Source organism: Paramormyrops kingsleyae, chromosome 1, assembly GCF_048594095.1.
Source record: "Paramormyrops kingsleyae isolate MSU_618 chromosome 1, PKINGS_0.4, whole genome shotgun sequence".
Classification (NCBI taxonomy): domain Eukaryota; kingdom Metazoa; phylum Chordata; class Actinopteri; order Osteoglossiformes; family Mormyridae; genus Paramormyrops; species Paramormyrops kingsleyae.
In genome coordinates this window covers 61301036-61317951 of record NC_132797.1, presented here as the reverse complement: position 1 = coordinate 61317951, position 16916 = coordinate 61301036, and the positions used below count along the sequence as shown (strand labels likewise).

Genomic DNA, 16916 nt, shown 5'->3' with positions numbered 1-16916 from the left:
CTGTCGATTGTTGAGCAACACATGATCTGTCTATACGTACCGGCGACTGGTTTGTTCCGCTGATATAATCATGTTACTTTGTTAGCTTTAACATGTGGTGACATTTCAGTGCCATTGTTTTAAAATACTCTGATTGGTGACTACAGTAAATCAGAACTAATGTAAGGTGATTAGAGGCTACTTGAAATTAAAAAAATAAAAATGTAAACAAAACCGTATGAGCCTTTAACTGTTTTACGTTAAAGAAAGCGTCCATGTTTGTCGCTATACTTAAACACATGTTGGCATAGGCGCATGTAGTTTATTGTCCCCACGACCGTACGCTTCTCCATCACCTATCAAACACTAGGCCGACTGTGCTTAGGTAACCACACACACACACACACACACACACACACACACACACACACAACATGCAAACCAGAAAAATATGCACATGCTTCTGGGGGATTTCAATAGTTTTGTACGTTTATTTATTTATTTTTTTTAATGGTGATTAGGTTTTCTTCTAAACCGTGTATGTACTAAATGAAAAAGACCAGCTAAAAATGTTATTGCTAGCCAGCTTCCTATAAGAGTCAGCAAAACCCTGACACTGCAGCATTAATAAGCGCAAATATACACGCTCCTGGCTAAAGTGTCTCGGGGATAGATAGCCGCACCTTAAGAATGTCAGAGCCCCGACCGTTCGCAGCATTACATCAGCTAGCAGCTCGTGCGCCTCACGGCGGACTCCCTGGTGCTCAGAGCCATTGTGTCCGACATATTATGAATGAATGAAATGCCTTTTTATTTTCACTATACTCATGTACAATGAGAATAAAAAGCAGATCCTCCAGTGCAAACATGCATGTAGAACACACAACAAACAATAAACAAATAGTGCAAAAAAGTGCAAAACGTTCTGCGGTGCTATATATATACATATGGAAGGAACAAATAACTGTGTAGGTTATTGCCGCTGCCATTTCCCTTGTTATCCGATAAGTGGTAAAGTAAGAAAATGAATCTTTGTTCACATTTCGCACAGAAATCTCACTGCAAAGTGGATGACGACTGGTTCTGTTGAATTAGGTCTAAGTTTCATTAAGAGTCAAACACGGTGCAGCTCAGTCACCACTGTTAACTTAACATACCGTCCTCAGTAAACATCTCAAATCAGGCGCCCGGATGTCTTAAGTATAGGCCGCGGGGTCACCTTGTAGGAAAACCATTTACTAGAAAGCCGTCTTTATTAAAAATAACTAAAGCTTTATTCTTTAAAGTTTTTAATGTGTTTTCATGCGACCGCTAAATGCAGTTTACAAGCTCCTACTGTTATAAATAAAATGCTATTAAACCAGGTGCACTCGAAGTTACAGCTTTTGATGCTTCAGCTAAAAAACAATTTTGGAAAACTCAGCATATAATGAATGGAAAGAATGATTACAGATTCGTTGATACACAAAATGCTGGTGGATCGTTCTTTCACGGCGGAGACATTCTCTTGCGATGGACCTGACCCTACACTGGGTACATGGGGACCATTGCTGAAGTAAGGATCTAATGCGTAGCTAGGTGTCGAGTCTCACGGTTAAAAACCCCAGTCCCCGTGTGGCTCAGGGTTCAAAAGCTGCTAAAGATTGGTAGATTCCACGAGAGGTACCCCTTTTAAATACGCTTTATTCCCACCATCCCGCAAATATTAGCACATTTTAAAAACATGACCGTGCTGCATACATATAACAAAATGTATGTACAACTTTTATTTTGAATAATAAAATACCTGTACATGTTGCATTTTAAAACTCATTTGATAAATGTACACACACGTTTTTGTACAAGTTTGAAAAATAAAACACACGTGTACATGTTACATTTTAAAACCCTTGTGCAACTTTGAAAATAATAAAAAAAAACTTCATGTTATATTAACAAAATCTGCTTTGATAAAGAGCCTACAAATTTTTTGCAACTTTGTTTTTGTAAAATAAAAGCCACGTTCATATTAGATTTCAAAACTGATTCGCAAAATGAATGCATAAAACTTTGTACAAACATGCTTGCGCTGCGTACACATAACAAACCGTTTTTGTACAACGCGTCTAGAAAATAAAACACCCGAACATTTTTAAAGCATCTGTACATCTTACTTTGAAAAACTTTCATGTTACATTTTTTAAAACATCTGTACATCTTACTTTGAAAAACTTTCATGTTACATTTTAAAACATCTGTACATCTTACTTTGAAAAACTTTCATATTACATTTTAAAACATCTGTACATCTTTGAAACACTTTCATGTTACACTAACAAATTCATTCGATGAAATATTTTTAAAGACTTACAACACCCTTTTTGCGATGCTGCTAGTTTTACATTTCGGTATCCAAAAGGCAGTTTCCCCACTAGGCAACAATCTGCGTTTGTCGTAGACGTCCCTGACATTTTTATTGAGGTCTATTAAACGTTTTCACGTCGCGTTTGATTTTGTTATAGTGCGGCATTATGGGGAATTATCCCGCTGCCTTTCATTTAACACGCTTAACCTTCGGCCTATGTTAGCTTTCTGTTCCTGTCTCTTATGTTAGACGGGTCGGTGTCAAGCAGCACGTGTCTTACAGTACATCAGCCATAAGATACCCTCAAAACAATTATTTATCATCCAATTTGTTTCTTACTTCTTGGTTACCTTGTTAGGCTTCCTTATCCATGAAAAGATTGGTTTTAATATTTTTGGTGTGGCTTTCTGGACCTTTCTTTTGACAGCATTCCTCTCGTTTTCAATAAAAAATAATGATAAAATAAACCTCTAGAGAATTATATAAATAAACTGAACTGGTCTTATCTTACCTTACATGTGTGGGGATGCCTTACCTTGATTTTGTTTTAATTTATTTAGTTTAAATAGAGATTCCTGACAAAGTCAAAAAACTTTGATGCAGTATATATTTCGAAAAAAAAGGTTCTTGGGTGTGCTATATAGAACTATAGGGGTTCTAACCAGAGGAAATATAACCATTGCCTTCAAAAAGGTGCCATTTCTTTTAATTGAGAATGTCCAAGGAGTGTCATATATGTACCAAGCTAAAAGGTTCAATATGGAGCCTTTTGTTTTAAGAGTATGCACAAATATATGTGGTGCTTTTATGCATGTTAAACTTAAAAATGGGTCGGTGCCGACCCTATCAGCACCGGAAGGTTATTAATAATGTCTCTAAGGATGGTAGCAAACAGGGCTCTTGGGCCGTCGCTTCACCAGACGCTGCGGGTGGCGAGTCGTGTTGAGCAAAGTAAACCGCATCATTTTCATCATTATTAGCGTTGTTGATGTTGTCTATTTCATTTAATAGCGCTTCAGGTATAGGAGGGGGGGTGTTGCTCCATCCATACCTGCTGATTCAGGTCTTGCGTAGATTTTCTCTTGACCGGTCCGTGCCGTCTCTCTTGTACATAAAATAATAGAGAATACCTATTATTAGAATAAGTTATTTTTAATGTATAGCGTTTATCATATGTATAAAAGAAATAATATACTCACTATATGGAGTTTTCTATCCGCAGTGTCTCCCGTAGAGAAAAAAAAACAAACCCAAAATAGCTGAATCTCTAAAAATAAAATAATTATTTTAAGTTATTTTATTGTATTGTGTTTATCATAAAACACGCGTAAAATATCAAAAACACGCGTAAAAGAAATAATATACTTACTCTATGCAGGTCCCATGTAGTTTTCTCTTTCCAGTAGGGCAATGCCTTGATGATACGGGGTGTGGGGTACTTGTGTCTCTTTACCAAAGGAGGGGGACCCTTCTCAAGGTAATAAAAATTTCACCGGTTGCTTACTTTTTAGGATTCTTTAAGGAGAAATATACGTCCTGTCAAGTTTTATCTGTTGTCTATTTCGATGTACGTTTTAACTGCGTAGACGGTATGGGGGGAGTCGGGGGGAAAAGACAAAATTTACTGAAATACAAAATGTCAAACTTGATGTGTGGCGGGGAGTCGGGGGGAAAAGACAAAACTTTTAACAAAATTTACTGAAATACAAAGTGTCAAACTTGATCTGTGGCCGAAATTACAGTTTGACCGGGATTTGACCTATCGGGATGTACATAGGTTGCATGAGGAAAAACACAAGGCCAAACTGCTACTGCTGCAGGGGGGTGTCGGCTTTCACACACACACACACATACACACACACACAGACGGTCAAACTACTGCTAAGCGTTTTTTTACTGGACGTCAGACCCAGCTCCTCCTCTCATTCTTAGCTCCAACTTGGTCATTCTCACAGGATTTCTTTCAGTCTCGCGCAGCACAACTCTCAGCTCTCCGGCATCGCTCTCTCCGAGTCCTTTGCGGATTATCCAAAGCCACGGGACCTTACCACGGTACCGCAACAGACACAGCATCGCTCTCTCAGAGCCCTTTTCCACAGATTCTCCAAAGCCACGGACCTTACCACGGTGGTACAGCGTACGCTCACACTCCATCAGGTAACCCACCCCCACTCAGACCCAGTGTTTGGGACCTTAACCCCCCCTGCTCAGTCCCCCCTGCTCGGCACCCGGTGGATGCAGACAAAACAACACACTCATAAGCACTCTACTCAATATAAAATAATAATAATTACATTATAATAAATAATTAAATAATAATACATAATTAAATTATAATAAATAAATAAACTATATACAAATAAACCCCTATCCCAACGCTCAACTGGCTCACAGCCAAAAAAAAAAAGCCCCCCCTCCCACTACCTCATGACGTCACCCGGCTTGCAGCCACCGCCTGTCACTTTTTGATTTATTTGACCTTTGTGACCTTTGACCCAACCTGTCATTTTGACATAACCGGTATTCTCCATCTCTCTTGTACAGATTGAACTTGACATGAATTAGCTCAGCAGATGATTCCACATAAATTTACCAAGGTTTCTCAGTTTCTTTGCCCCCCCAGGTAGAAGTTTAAGGTAAACACACACACACATGCACGCATGCAGACAGACAGGCGTGCACACACACAGACACACAGAGTCCCCATCATACATCCTGATGTTACATGAGCCCAGGGTAGATTGCTGTGTTTTTCTGGGTATGTTCGGCGGTGAAACAGCACATGGAATGCAGACGGGATCCTTCAGGTGGACGGCAACTGTGGGAGATGGCCCCAGTCACGGCCAAGGATCACACTGCAGGCGGGAGAGGAGGACACTGCATGAACTGTGCCACTGCACAGATTCTGCGAGTTGGCGGTGGGGAGGCGTAGGGGTGCCAGGTGGACTCACCTCTCTCACGCCTGTACATCCCTGCCAGGCCAGGGAGAGGCGATAGACTGGAAGGAGGGAGAGGGATAGCAGGGATTGGGGGGTAGATGAGGACTATGGGGGCGGGGGGGTTCTTACTGCACTGCCTCCATCTGCTCACACACCACGGGACACTCCACTGCCCATGTCCAAAGCTTCCCATTCCTTAAGTAAACAGAGCATCTTTCATAACACCTCTCAATGCCAGTGTGCCTGAATGGCGTAGGGTGGGGCCAGAACTCCAGGGGTCAGTACTATTGTATAATGTGTAGGTGGGGTCAGAACACCATGAGGAAGTGGGGGCAAACAAAAAGAGCTAAGTAAAGGTGGTCAGTCTCTATCCACTGTCCAGACCATTCCCCCAAACACAGTGGTGCTGTCCCGCTTTCTGAAGGCTGGTGGACAAACTCATAAATGAGCACTAAGATGAGATGAAGGACATTGTCGGAAAGAGCTGCCAAATCCGGCAGAGGTCAGGAGGATAGCAGTCGGGCGTGCAGCATGAGGGTGTCCAATAGGGGGGGCTTGGTTTTTAAAACTGTTATAGACCAGCTGGAGGACACCGAACACTGCCAGTGACAAAGTCGAACCTGGAACCTCACTCACACAGCCGGAGAACGGGGGTGGGGTGGGGCTTGGGGCACCTGAACTAGAAACCAAGCGGCTTTGAGAGGCACTGACACGCTGATGTACTTCCAAACAGCACTAGGACAGCCGGTGTCCTGCAGAGGGATGGGGCAGGCAGGGCGAGAGCCCCCCAGCAAGGATGCTGCTCTCTGACAGCTGCACAGCAGCCACACACAACCCAACAGGATTGAGGTGCAAGCCAATCTACAAAAGTACAGAAACATATCCTGGTCACACTCCACCTTGGAACACAGTGCCAGCAGAATGGCCCAGAGTGGCACGCAGATGCAAGCCCGTCATTCGCCCACACCCCACTGGCCCGGCTGGTCCCTCTGCCTGGGGGGCTTTTTGCAATGCAAATGAGTTCACGGAGTGAGGGGCCCCACTTTGGAGAGTATGTGGAGGGAGCTGTTACCACAGCAGTGGCGACCCGTTTTGCATACCTTGATGCATGCGTTTCCTGGCAGTGACGGGTGACATCGGCAGGGGGTTGCAGGTGAAGACGGGGGGACTATCGCTAAACAGAATTCCATCCCTCCCCATGCGGCTGACCACAGGACAGACACGCCTCTTGGAGGTGTCCCAGGAAAATGACCAGCTGTGTAAACAGGCCCAGTACACAGCGTGCTGTTCATGACGGAAGCCACAGCATAGCCATGGTCCCACACTGCAGCAGCATAGCCTCCATCCCCCAAGCCAGGTGCTCAGTACAGATACAGACTGTTTGTACAAATATGTCCCCCCCCTTGCCCCCTTGAGCTCAGTCTCCTGTCTCCACACAGAATTCCCGTTTCAGGGCAGACTTGCCGCACATGTGCGGATTCACGGAGCCTTGCTGGGCCCTGCATTCCATCAGTGTGCAAGGGGTGCCTCTATCCACACCCCTTCAGAGCGCATGAGCAGGCATGAGCTGAACGATCCCCTGGTGCTTGGCCCCCACAGTGGCCCCCACAGGATTGACCAAGAACCCCAGCCCAGTCAGGATGAGTCAGACAGTGGCCAGCAGGGCCGTAAACCCAGCACAGCATAAGTGAAAAATGCATAGCACCCCCTGCTGTATGAAAAGCTCTGAAGTAGAGGAGAGGAGGCTCCCATTCACACCGCAAATGTATAAGGGCTTTTGGCGTGGTTACCCGTTACGCACACGGAGATACCGGAAGCGCTGTATGCAAACGGCATAATTACAGGCCTCCGTGTGCGGCTAACGCAAGACCCCCCGCAAAAAGATGGTTTAATTATAAGTCATGGTTCAAGATAGGAATCCGCTCTCACCGGTGAGTAGTCCAAACCAGCAATTAGGGGCCAAGGACTGACAGTCACCGACAGCAGCTGAAGCTGGGCGTATCGTCGGAGAGGTCTCAGTGTGTAAACGCCATGTCAGCCTCTCATTAATTGGCATATGGCAACATTATCCTCTGACATCAGGCTAGACATTTGCACAGGCTGACTGCATGTGTATTCATCTCACAAGAGGGGAAAAACAAGGTAAACTGTGTTTTAGTGCCCGTAGCTGCACAGAGGGCAAAGGATCCATGTCTACCTTGTGGCTCGTTAATATGTGAATGGTCCAGAAAATTGCTGCAGAATCCTACAAGGGTACCTGCTGCTGTACCCTTTAATCATAGATGATCAAGATCATCGCCACCTAGCTTCATACCTGCCCTGACCGCACTGTCAGTCACCCCCCCATCCAGTATTAATTCATGGGATTAATGTAACAGTCAGTCATTTTAATACACACCTGAACTCCAGTTGTCACCTTAATTTACTTAGCAGACACTTTTTTGCAAAGTGACATACGTTTTTGTGAAAGCAGGGCAAGGCCATCTTACTCTCCATATCCCACTGTCACCAGTTAAGGGAAGCAATTAAAAAGGCCAATAGGATGTTGGGTTACATCTCTAGGTGTGTAGAGTTTAAGTCAAGGGAGGTGATGCTACGATTATACAATTGTATACAATACAATTCCTTGGCAAGACCCTACCTAGAGTATTGTGTGCCGGTTTGGTCACCATACCTTAAAAAGGACATTGCTGCCTTGAAAAGGGTGCAACATAGGGCTAAAAGAATGATTCTTGGTCTTAGAGGAATGTCTTCTGAGGAGAGGTTAGCTGAGCTGAATCTGTTCAGCCTCGACCAAAGGAGACTAAGGGGGGACATGAATTTAGAATTAGGTGATCAGTGGTCATTGTTAACACACCACAGCACAGCACACAGTGCGCAACAACGAAATGTGTCCTCTGCATTTAACCCATATGTGACTTTCGTGACATAGCAGGGGGCAGCTAATTCAGCGCCCGGGGAGCAGTGCTCGGGGGCGGTACCTTGCTCAGGGTACCTCAGTGGTGCCTTGCTGCTCAGGGATTTGAACCTGCAATCTTTCGATTACAAGTGCGCTTCCCTAACCATCAAGCCACCACTGATCCAGGTATATAAGATTCAAACAGGTCTGGATGCTGTTCAGCCAAATTACTACTTTAATGTTAGTTTAAATAACTCGTGGCCATAGGTGAAAATTAGCGGGAGAACATTTTAAAATGGATTTGAGAAAGCAATTCTTTACACAGCATGTAGTTACAGTATGAAATAGTCTCCCTGTTAGTGAAGTGCAAGCTAAAACCCTGGGTTCCTTTAAATCTGAGCTAAATTTTAAGCGCAGTGTCCTAACCTGTAAGCCACACACCACCCCCAAATTAGGGGAGAAGTCATGTAAAATGTGTTGGCTAACCTTTAGCTTCCCCACACTTCCCCAGGTGGTACACCAGCACACCCCCCAGTGGGATTCTGAGGCTGGAAGAGCAGTGCCCCCTGTCCCAGCTGGCCATCACGCTCGCCACATCCTAACGACTGCCACCATACTGGGCAAATATTGTCCCAGCTGTCTGCCACATCTCATTACTGAGGTTCCTCACACCAGCCAATTATCTGCCGGAGAAACAGGAAGCCTCATAAATAAAAAAAACAGCTGCCATGGCCATAAATTTAGTCGAATGTCAAAATGTGAAGAGCAGCCAGAAGCCAGAGTATGGTGATCAGATGACCATCTGCTTTGGGCCTATTTAGCTACATTGTTCATGTATTAGAGATAAACCTGTCATTAGTGTAATCTTTGTTTGTTCCATGCTTACACTATGTGACCACAGTGGCAGCTAGGGGATCAGGCGCATCTCAAACCGTCAGAGGAACCGCTGGCCAGCTGAATGGAGCCGTCCTGATCGTCACACGGGTGGGAGCCACAGAGGAGCACAGGTCAGCATTTAAGCCCCAGATAAAGATATAAAGCGTGGGATGAGCACATTCGCATGCAGAAGTCTGGGGCTCCTGGGTTTCAGGAGAAGCTGTACTGCGTCATGCCGTATCAGAAACATGAAAACAGCCATAAAACATTGTAAAGCACTTGAAAAGGCCAAGAAACCGAAGGGGTAAGCTTGGGGCAGGACTCATCCTGAGCATACAGCATACATCCTTGAGGCTTGAGAGTTTGGTAGGCGGGGGAGGCAACATATTAAGAGACCCCTGCGTTCCCTCCTCTCATCTGTCTCAACAGGCCCAGCAGACGTCAGCAAACCCAACGTTATGTGACCGCAGAGACCAAAACAGACCACAGCAGAGCGAGACATCTCCAAATTACTTGCTGACCTCACGCGGTGACCCACTGGGAAAAAGCCATCCCAACATATAGTATGTTTCTGCGTGTGTGTGTGTGTGTGTGCGTGGCGGGGGGGGGAAGAATGTGCCCTGGGGGAAACCACTCAGACAAGAGTAGAACCCACCAGAAAGCCTGCTCTGAGCGTCAGGAAAGGTCGATTATTAAGGAAGCCTAGAAGTGACTTGGGGCCCTCAGATGTCCAGAGCAGTTCCTTCTGCACAGCTGCACGGAAGGTGACCATAAGCCAGGAACTAAGGATGAATCAAGTCCTTAAGAAAACTGCAGCTCTTACAAAAAACTAAACACTGGGCGGCAGATTGTAGGGCTAAGCAGATAAGTGTGACCCTAATAAGGTAACCGTGACCTTAAGCCAGTGGTCCCCAAGCTTTCTCTGCAGGGCCCCCCTTTTCTAGATAGGAACATTATTGAGCCCCCCCATTCAAACTATACAGGTTCAGATTCAAACTTTATTTGAAATACAACTCCCTTTTCTAATTGAGCTAAACAAATACAATTACAAAATACAAATGGTGCAATTTCACCACTGTGGGAGAAAAAAGAGCAATCAATTAAAAATAAACGTCCAACATAATTTTGAAATTATTTAAATGCAGATTTAACATTCCTGTTAATATTCATTGGCGTACACAAATTAAAGTTTGTCTTACGATTACCGCATTTTGTTTTTAATGATAACTGCAGGTTTCAGCCTATACTATAGCACAAAACAACACTAAATCATACCCATTAATTGATAGTCTCCCTGCACTTCATGTAGAAAATCTGAAACCTCGTTTTTCATGATATGGTTAGATTTTTTGTCCGGCGCTACAAAACGTCGTCACGCGTCACCATGTCACATGGTACAAAAACCTTGCAAGAGCAAGACGACTTAAGACAGATCGTACAGCACCTCTCAGCCGGCTGAACAAACTGGAACAGCCTCCGTGACGACACAACTTTGCCCTTATTGGCTGAAGAAGGTGACGTTTGTATGACGTTTGTATCCCAGGAAGTTCTGATGCGTTATCTGCTATTTCTCCCGAATATCACGTAAAGCAGTGAGAACTGGTTTTCAGTTAATTTACCTGCCAAAATAAAGTTTAAATAAATTACATAAATACTCTAATAGTACACGTAAGTTAGTGGTTTATTTATTGTTAGTTACTGTAATGTTGCACTGCTTTATTTGTTTAATCATCCAGTCTGTGAAGAGATTATTTTAGGGTGGCACATGCCCCTGAGGCTATCCCACTGGTGCGGGATAGCCCCCCAGTTTGGGAACCACTGCCTTAAGCAGGTAACCCAAACCAGGTAAGTGTAATCTAGCGTTGGCATTCACTAATAGGCAGTTATGCCACACAGACTTCCAGAGAGGAGCTGAGAGGCTGCTCAGACTGGTCCACCAGCATACCCCAAGGACCATACGCCAGGGCCTGGTAACACCCTGAGAGGGCAAGGAGGCATTGCAGAATTCGCAGCCTGCCTGGAAGACTGGATTCTGAGTGTACTGCAAGGTCAAGGCATTAACAACGCGACATAGTCGAGTGCGCCCTCATTTCCTCTCTACTGCCTGAAGCCTAATACTCATTCCCAGGAAGCCAATTTTACACACAAACACAATTCACAACCAGCACAACACACCTTACCTCTCAATAGATGTTTTTCCAGCAAAACAATCTATTTAAACCCAGGCGTTAAGAATTAAAAATTTAATTGATGACTCATCATACAAAGATGACACCCATGGGCAAAACACAAAGATTACATAAAACCAATGTCATGGTCACTTCTCCGTACACTAACGTGATTCCAAAGAAATGCCATGGAGAGCAGGTAGAGTAAACAACATACACACAGGGTGCTCGCAAAGTGGGAAGGCCACTAATAACTGTTCATTCACATTCCTACCAGGATGTCCATCTTACTGGCTGCTATGAAAAACACATTTAGCTTGCTTTGGCCTGGTTCTTGCTGGGCACAGTGGTGGAGAAAGCAGTCCACCTATCCTGCTGTGAGAATCATCCAATTTCCCTGATTAAAAATCAACTTGAAAATACAAGATGAAAAGCAAATAATTACGAGTGAGAGAAACACGTGCAGTGAATCAGCCAGTCTGTGCTGGCTTTGTTCACATTGTTCACAATCCTGATCCACCTACAGCTTTTCACTGATAGATATTTTGGAAAAAAAAGCATCTTGCACCAATCTTAAGTGTGTAAAACTGTCTTTGTACGCATCCAGCTGCTGGTCTTTGTGTGCCTGACAGAAAGCAAAGTGGGTTTGACTTGGAAAAACAAAGAACTACGTCATTAGCTGAATAGGAGATACCAGAACAAAGTGGAAGGAGCATGATGGAGGAACAAAAGCATTTCTCCATCTCTTCATCTCTCCACCCAACTCTCCAGTAAAGGAAGGTGTTTGTAAAAATCATTGAGGACAGCGATGGCAGCTGTTTTGCCAGCCCATTTCCCAATCTGTCTGCCTGCCTGCGGATTGACTTCAGGATGTGTCGTTCAGTTCATAAACTCCCAATACTCCTCTTGATCTCACACCGCAGGATAGTGACCCCCTGAAAAGTGCCATCCAGACCCATCAGAGGGGCATTTATACCATGACAAATTCAGGGGGCCCAGGACTTTGTAGGGGACTCAAAACTGTCCTCCCAACTCAGCAAAATCAACTGAGTGATTAAAAGTGCCAACCCAAGCAGGGGGACCCAGGTTGTCTAGCTACTCCCTGGCATCATCTCCTGGAAGATAAAAATGGTCCATGCACTTCAACAGCACGGGAGCAGCCGGCTGGAGTGGACTCACCCAGTAACTGCTGACTGAATAAATGAGCTAATTAATAAACCGTCAGGCTATGCCAAGTGCCACAGGAGGTCAGGGATTCTACCAGAGGACGGGGGAAGGACAGAACTCCACCATGGAGGCCGGGGGGTGGGGGGCAGGAGCTGCAGACCTGAGACTGATGGCCCAGACAGAATCTCAGGGTATCGGTGGGCAGAAACGCATACTGGAAATGGCAGTACGGAGCTCAGTTCTTGATTACACCCAGCTCACCCTAAAGGAGCCTGACCTTCACCTGACTGACTCCCCCCCAATCACTTGGAGGCACTGGAGTCCTCTGATCCATACCCCAAAAGAGTGTGGGCACTCCATAAATGAGCTGGCTACAACACAGAGAAGAAGAAATAAACAGGGCCACTGAACACCTCAGAATCTGACAAGGTATCTGACAATGTCACTGCACATACCCTTCATTTGATCTGTCAGAGCTCTGCAGTGTAACTGGAAAGTGGCTGGCCACTGTTCACATTTGTTTGCAGACAGAGGACCTCCAGGCAGCCATCTCTGACCTTTGCCCACCTGCCAGGTGACAACATGGGACCACGAACTGTGGCTGAATCACACTCAGGACTCACAGGTAGTAAATCCAGGTATATGGGCAGAGCATGGCATTATGGGAGATACCCAAGCCAAGAGCGAGATCACCCTGCCTGTATGGCTGTGGAAGTTCATGGTGTCCTTCACAGAGTCTGTCTCCATGTCCCTCACTAGGCACAGCACAGAGACAGGGCTGTCAGCTGGACAGTCGGGGGGGGAGGGGGGAGGGTAGTTATGTGCAGCAGCTCTGGGGAATCGGGTGTTCCTTTATCCTGTCACCTGTGGAGGCGACATTGGAACAAAGGACAGGTGGAGCTTAGCAACATGGACATCTGCACTGCTGACATGCTGTCCTATCGCCAGTTACATGGCCAGTCTCTGTTGGCATGTGATCAAGGATCAATGAGCACTGAGAGGCAAATAGCTCACAGAGGTGGCAACCAAAAGAAAATCACAACCTTTAGTGGGACAAATCCGCTGCAGCTGCAAATCAGGACAAGACAGGTCAGTTTATTACTGCCAAAGAGGAATCTGGAGATTTGCGTCAAGGTGCAGATAAACACAGATCTCCTCCTCCCCATGTTCATACATACAACCTCCTCTCAGCTATTCCAAATATTTGACAACCCCCCAGCCCCCATTTCCTGCTAGCTCTTACCTCAACCACAAAACTAACGGGATGGGGAGGGGGGTGTTTTTAAATACTGAGAATGTGTTTAATGACAAAGAGTTGAAAACAAGTGCAGCGATGTGGTGATTTCTACTCGATGTGGAGCCCCAACCACGTAGTGTTTATCGCCCAAGAGCTGCAGGGTCACCCAGATTGTAAGTAAGCTTTACAGTAATGCAGGAGTCCTAGCCTGAACTGCATGCGGCTGCTGGCCCCCACCCTGAGTGGTGGGGAATGGTGAGCAAAATGCGGAAGCCACCCAAGAACCCGTGGACTCCTGGAAACATGGCAGCCTACTTTTGGGGTAAAAGACTGCAAGAAATCAGGGTCTCACACCTGACTAGGATGGGGGGCACACAGATACACACTCTCACACACAAATACCCACACACACACAGACACCTACATCCACCTATACAAATATAGACACCCACAAAAACATCCACACACAGACACAAATAACTGCATTCATATCTTTGTGGGGACCATCCATTCATTTCTATGAGAAAAACCATAAGCCTAACATGATAACCCTAACCCCTACCCAGCCCCAACCTTAAGCATAAGATTTTTAGTTTTTTGATTGCAGGCACATTTTTTTATCTATATAATATTGAGTCCGCACACCTAAATAACAGGTTTTATCACACTGTGGGGACATTTGGTGCCCTAATATATACCTAACCTCCCCCCCCCCCCGAACCTGACGGCAGCTGCCGGTGTATCCAAAATGACTTTACCCCCATGTATCCCATTTATACAAAGCAATCACAATTATTAGCGGTCAGGTCAGTATCAGCGCCCGTCAACAATATTCACCAGGAAACGGGTATTCGTCATGTTGTGGGGACATTTGGTCCCCACAAGGTAAGGTATACCTGGACCACTCACACCGGTGCCTCACCCCCGTACCCAGCCGTCAGATTTGTTCTGGCATCGATCGTTCAAGAACACACTCGACTACTTTAATTAAGAATTAAGAAGTTCGCGTGTTTAAGATCGCACAGTTCTGAAACGAAAAATTTAATTTCAAAATGGTAAATATTAAATGTCAGATGAACGCCATGCCCCGCAGTTTTAGCGAACCGTGGTAACGCCCGCGGGACCTCGGAGGGAAGCTGCTGTGAGGGGTGACCCAGCTCGTTCATATTTTATATTAATTCCTTATGAACTCCCAATCTGCTAAATTAGAAGAATCACTTCGACGTTTCCCACACTGTAAAAGCGACCCCAGACAGCCCGAAATTAAACTTCAAAAAGTGGCTCCCTATTACGAGGGACCGCTTCGGCTCAGACAGAGCTCCCCATCTTCCCAGGACCCGCTTTAGAGCCCCCGCCGCCCAAAGCGCTGCTTTCTGTCCTGGCCGGGTGTCCCCCACCTAAACTGAGCTCCTGTAATTTCACTATAGGCCGACTGTCACAGCGTGCGCTACCCACGAGATGAATAAGAGATGAGACGCTTGTAAGCGCCAGATCCAGCTCAGGTCTGTCCCAAGTCTGGCTCGGATCCGGAGCTCCACTGGTTCGGCTACTTGGTTTCCAGCTGAGGCTGCGCCGCGGACGCAGTGCGCATGCGGAGCAGCCGGATACCGTGCGGGTCAGAGAAAGTGCTCACCTATCCGTCTCAGAAGTTGTCCGATCCAATCCGATATGATCCGCTCCACTCCCGCCTTGAGACCATCTACTTAGGTCTCCGGCCGCAGAGGCGTCCTCCGGCAGCCTCCGCCATGCTTCCTCTGCCGGGCATGGCGATCACGTGTCAGCGGCCGCCTCTCCATGCCAGGCGGGGCTTGTCGGTCCTGGAGGGGGCAATATGGGCTCCACTCCACGGAGACGAGCTGTCGCGTCGCCGGGTCTTCCGCGGCGCGGTTTGTGATTTGTGCATACCCATAATGCTCCACCTGAAGTTTTTCCAATCGGTAACACAAGTTTCACATTATGCCCCCGAATAATCTTTACAGACTCTGCAGGCTTTAGTGGTTTTTGTAAAAAAATAATAAAAAAAAAAAACCCGCAAAAATGTTCAGCAGCACAGTAACGATTTTCGTGCCTCTATTTTAAGGAGAAAAGCACCGTCTAATACACAGTATACCGGCTTTACCAGATAACGCGGTAATGAACTGACTCACTATCTCCCCATGCATTAAACCATAATCTAATTTTTAGTATGCAGAAAAGTTACGATCTTCAGCAATCGGGGACCATCCCAGTTTTAAACCAGACCTTTTGCTCTCATTAAAGTAAGTAAGAGAAGCGCACAAGGCACAATATATACAATTATAGCCATTTGTATGTTAGTGATTAATACCGCTAACCTACATGATTACGCTATTTAAGTAGAAAATCTGAAACCGTCGGATCCGATCTCGGTTTGCGCCAAACGTGCTTGTACAAGCCGCAAAGGACTCTGACATCTAGTAACCTGGGTGAATATTCATATGCGCTGATGCATAGAGATTATAATAAACGTGATAATAGTGCATTGTGCGCTGCCACTACGAGACGTTTGACATGGGAGCGCAGCGGAGACGTGATTTGCATGGAAGCACAAGTCTTAGAGCTGATGTTTGCGCAACATCGCAGGGCCGTTGGGTGACAGCAGCCCAGCAAGGTGTCAGAGACTATGTGTGTGACACGGGGGACTGGGCGCAAACCGTGGCATTTAATTAACGGACTGAGCTATTAACATCCCAGACAAGCACGTAAAACGACCGGTTTAGCTGCTTCCTGTGAGTAAAACTACTGGTTTAGCTGCTTCAGGAAACGATTTATAGTAAAATGTCTGTACTTGTTTTAGGAAGAGCTGATCAAGGCCCGAAACCTGAGCCGCTCTTTTAAAATGACCTACTCCTGAAGTGCAAAAGCATTGTTGGGATGAGAGTATTATTTAAGCAACATAATAATAATATAGGGCTTAGATAAGTATAACGTTAAGCAGCGACTTTACCGTCAAAATACACAGATCAGATAGTCAGCGATCCGCATGACTCTGATTTGCATTTGCGATTGGAGATAAGATACTCTCAGAGGTTTAATCTTTTAGTCTCCGTGTGCGTAGTACCTGCTGAGAAGGGTGAGGAAGAGCTGACCTCATTAAAAACAAGTGAGTGCGTTACAGGCAGATTTTTAACCCTACACTACATGCGGAGGATGCCGCGAGCGCCCCGTGGCCCCTGCTGCCGCGGTTCCGAGCGTAGGCTACACACAGATCGGTGTGACGGTCGCCCCGTCGTCGTGACAGACTTCATTAACCTCCCACACACACGCCTGCCATTAATAATGAGAAGTA

The 16916-nt window shown here is 45.8% G+C and overlaps 1 protein-coding gene and 1 long non-coding RNA gene across 3 annotated transcripts in view; both read right to left on the bottom strand.

The window, feature by feature from the left end:
* Positions 1-15775, bottom strand: part of LOC111842922 (histone deacetylase 4-like) — a 53808-nt gene extending 38033 nt beyond the window's left edge. The window contains exon 1 of one of the 2 annotated variants that reach the window (XM_023810044.2): positions 15243-15775. The gene's annotated coding sequence lies outside the window, so the exon portion shown is untranslated. Of the gene's footprint in view, positions 1-15064; positions 15167-15242 lie in introns of those variants that run through there. The other variant, XM_023810045.2, reaches the window with a different exon arrangement.
* LOC140593220 (uncharacterized) lies at positions 1723-4648 on the bottom strand. Its single transcript, XR_011993471.1, has 3 exons — positions 3693-4648; positions 3523-3590; positions 1723-3427 (listed from the first exon to the last, which is right to left on the bottom strand). It is a non-coding gene; the product is annotated as an uncharacterized lncRNA (long non-coding RNA).
* Positions 15776-16916: the final 1141 nt, after the last annotated feature.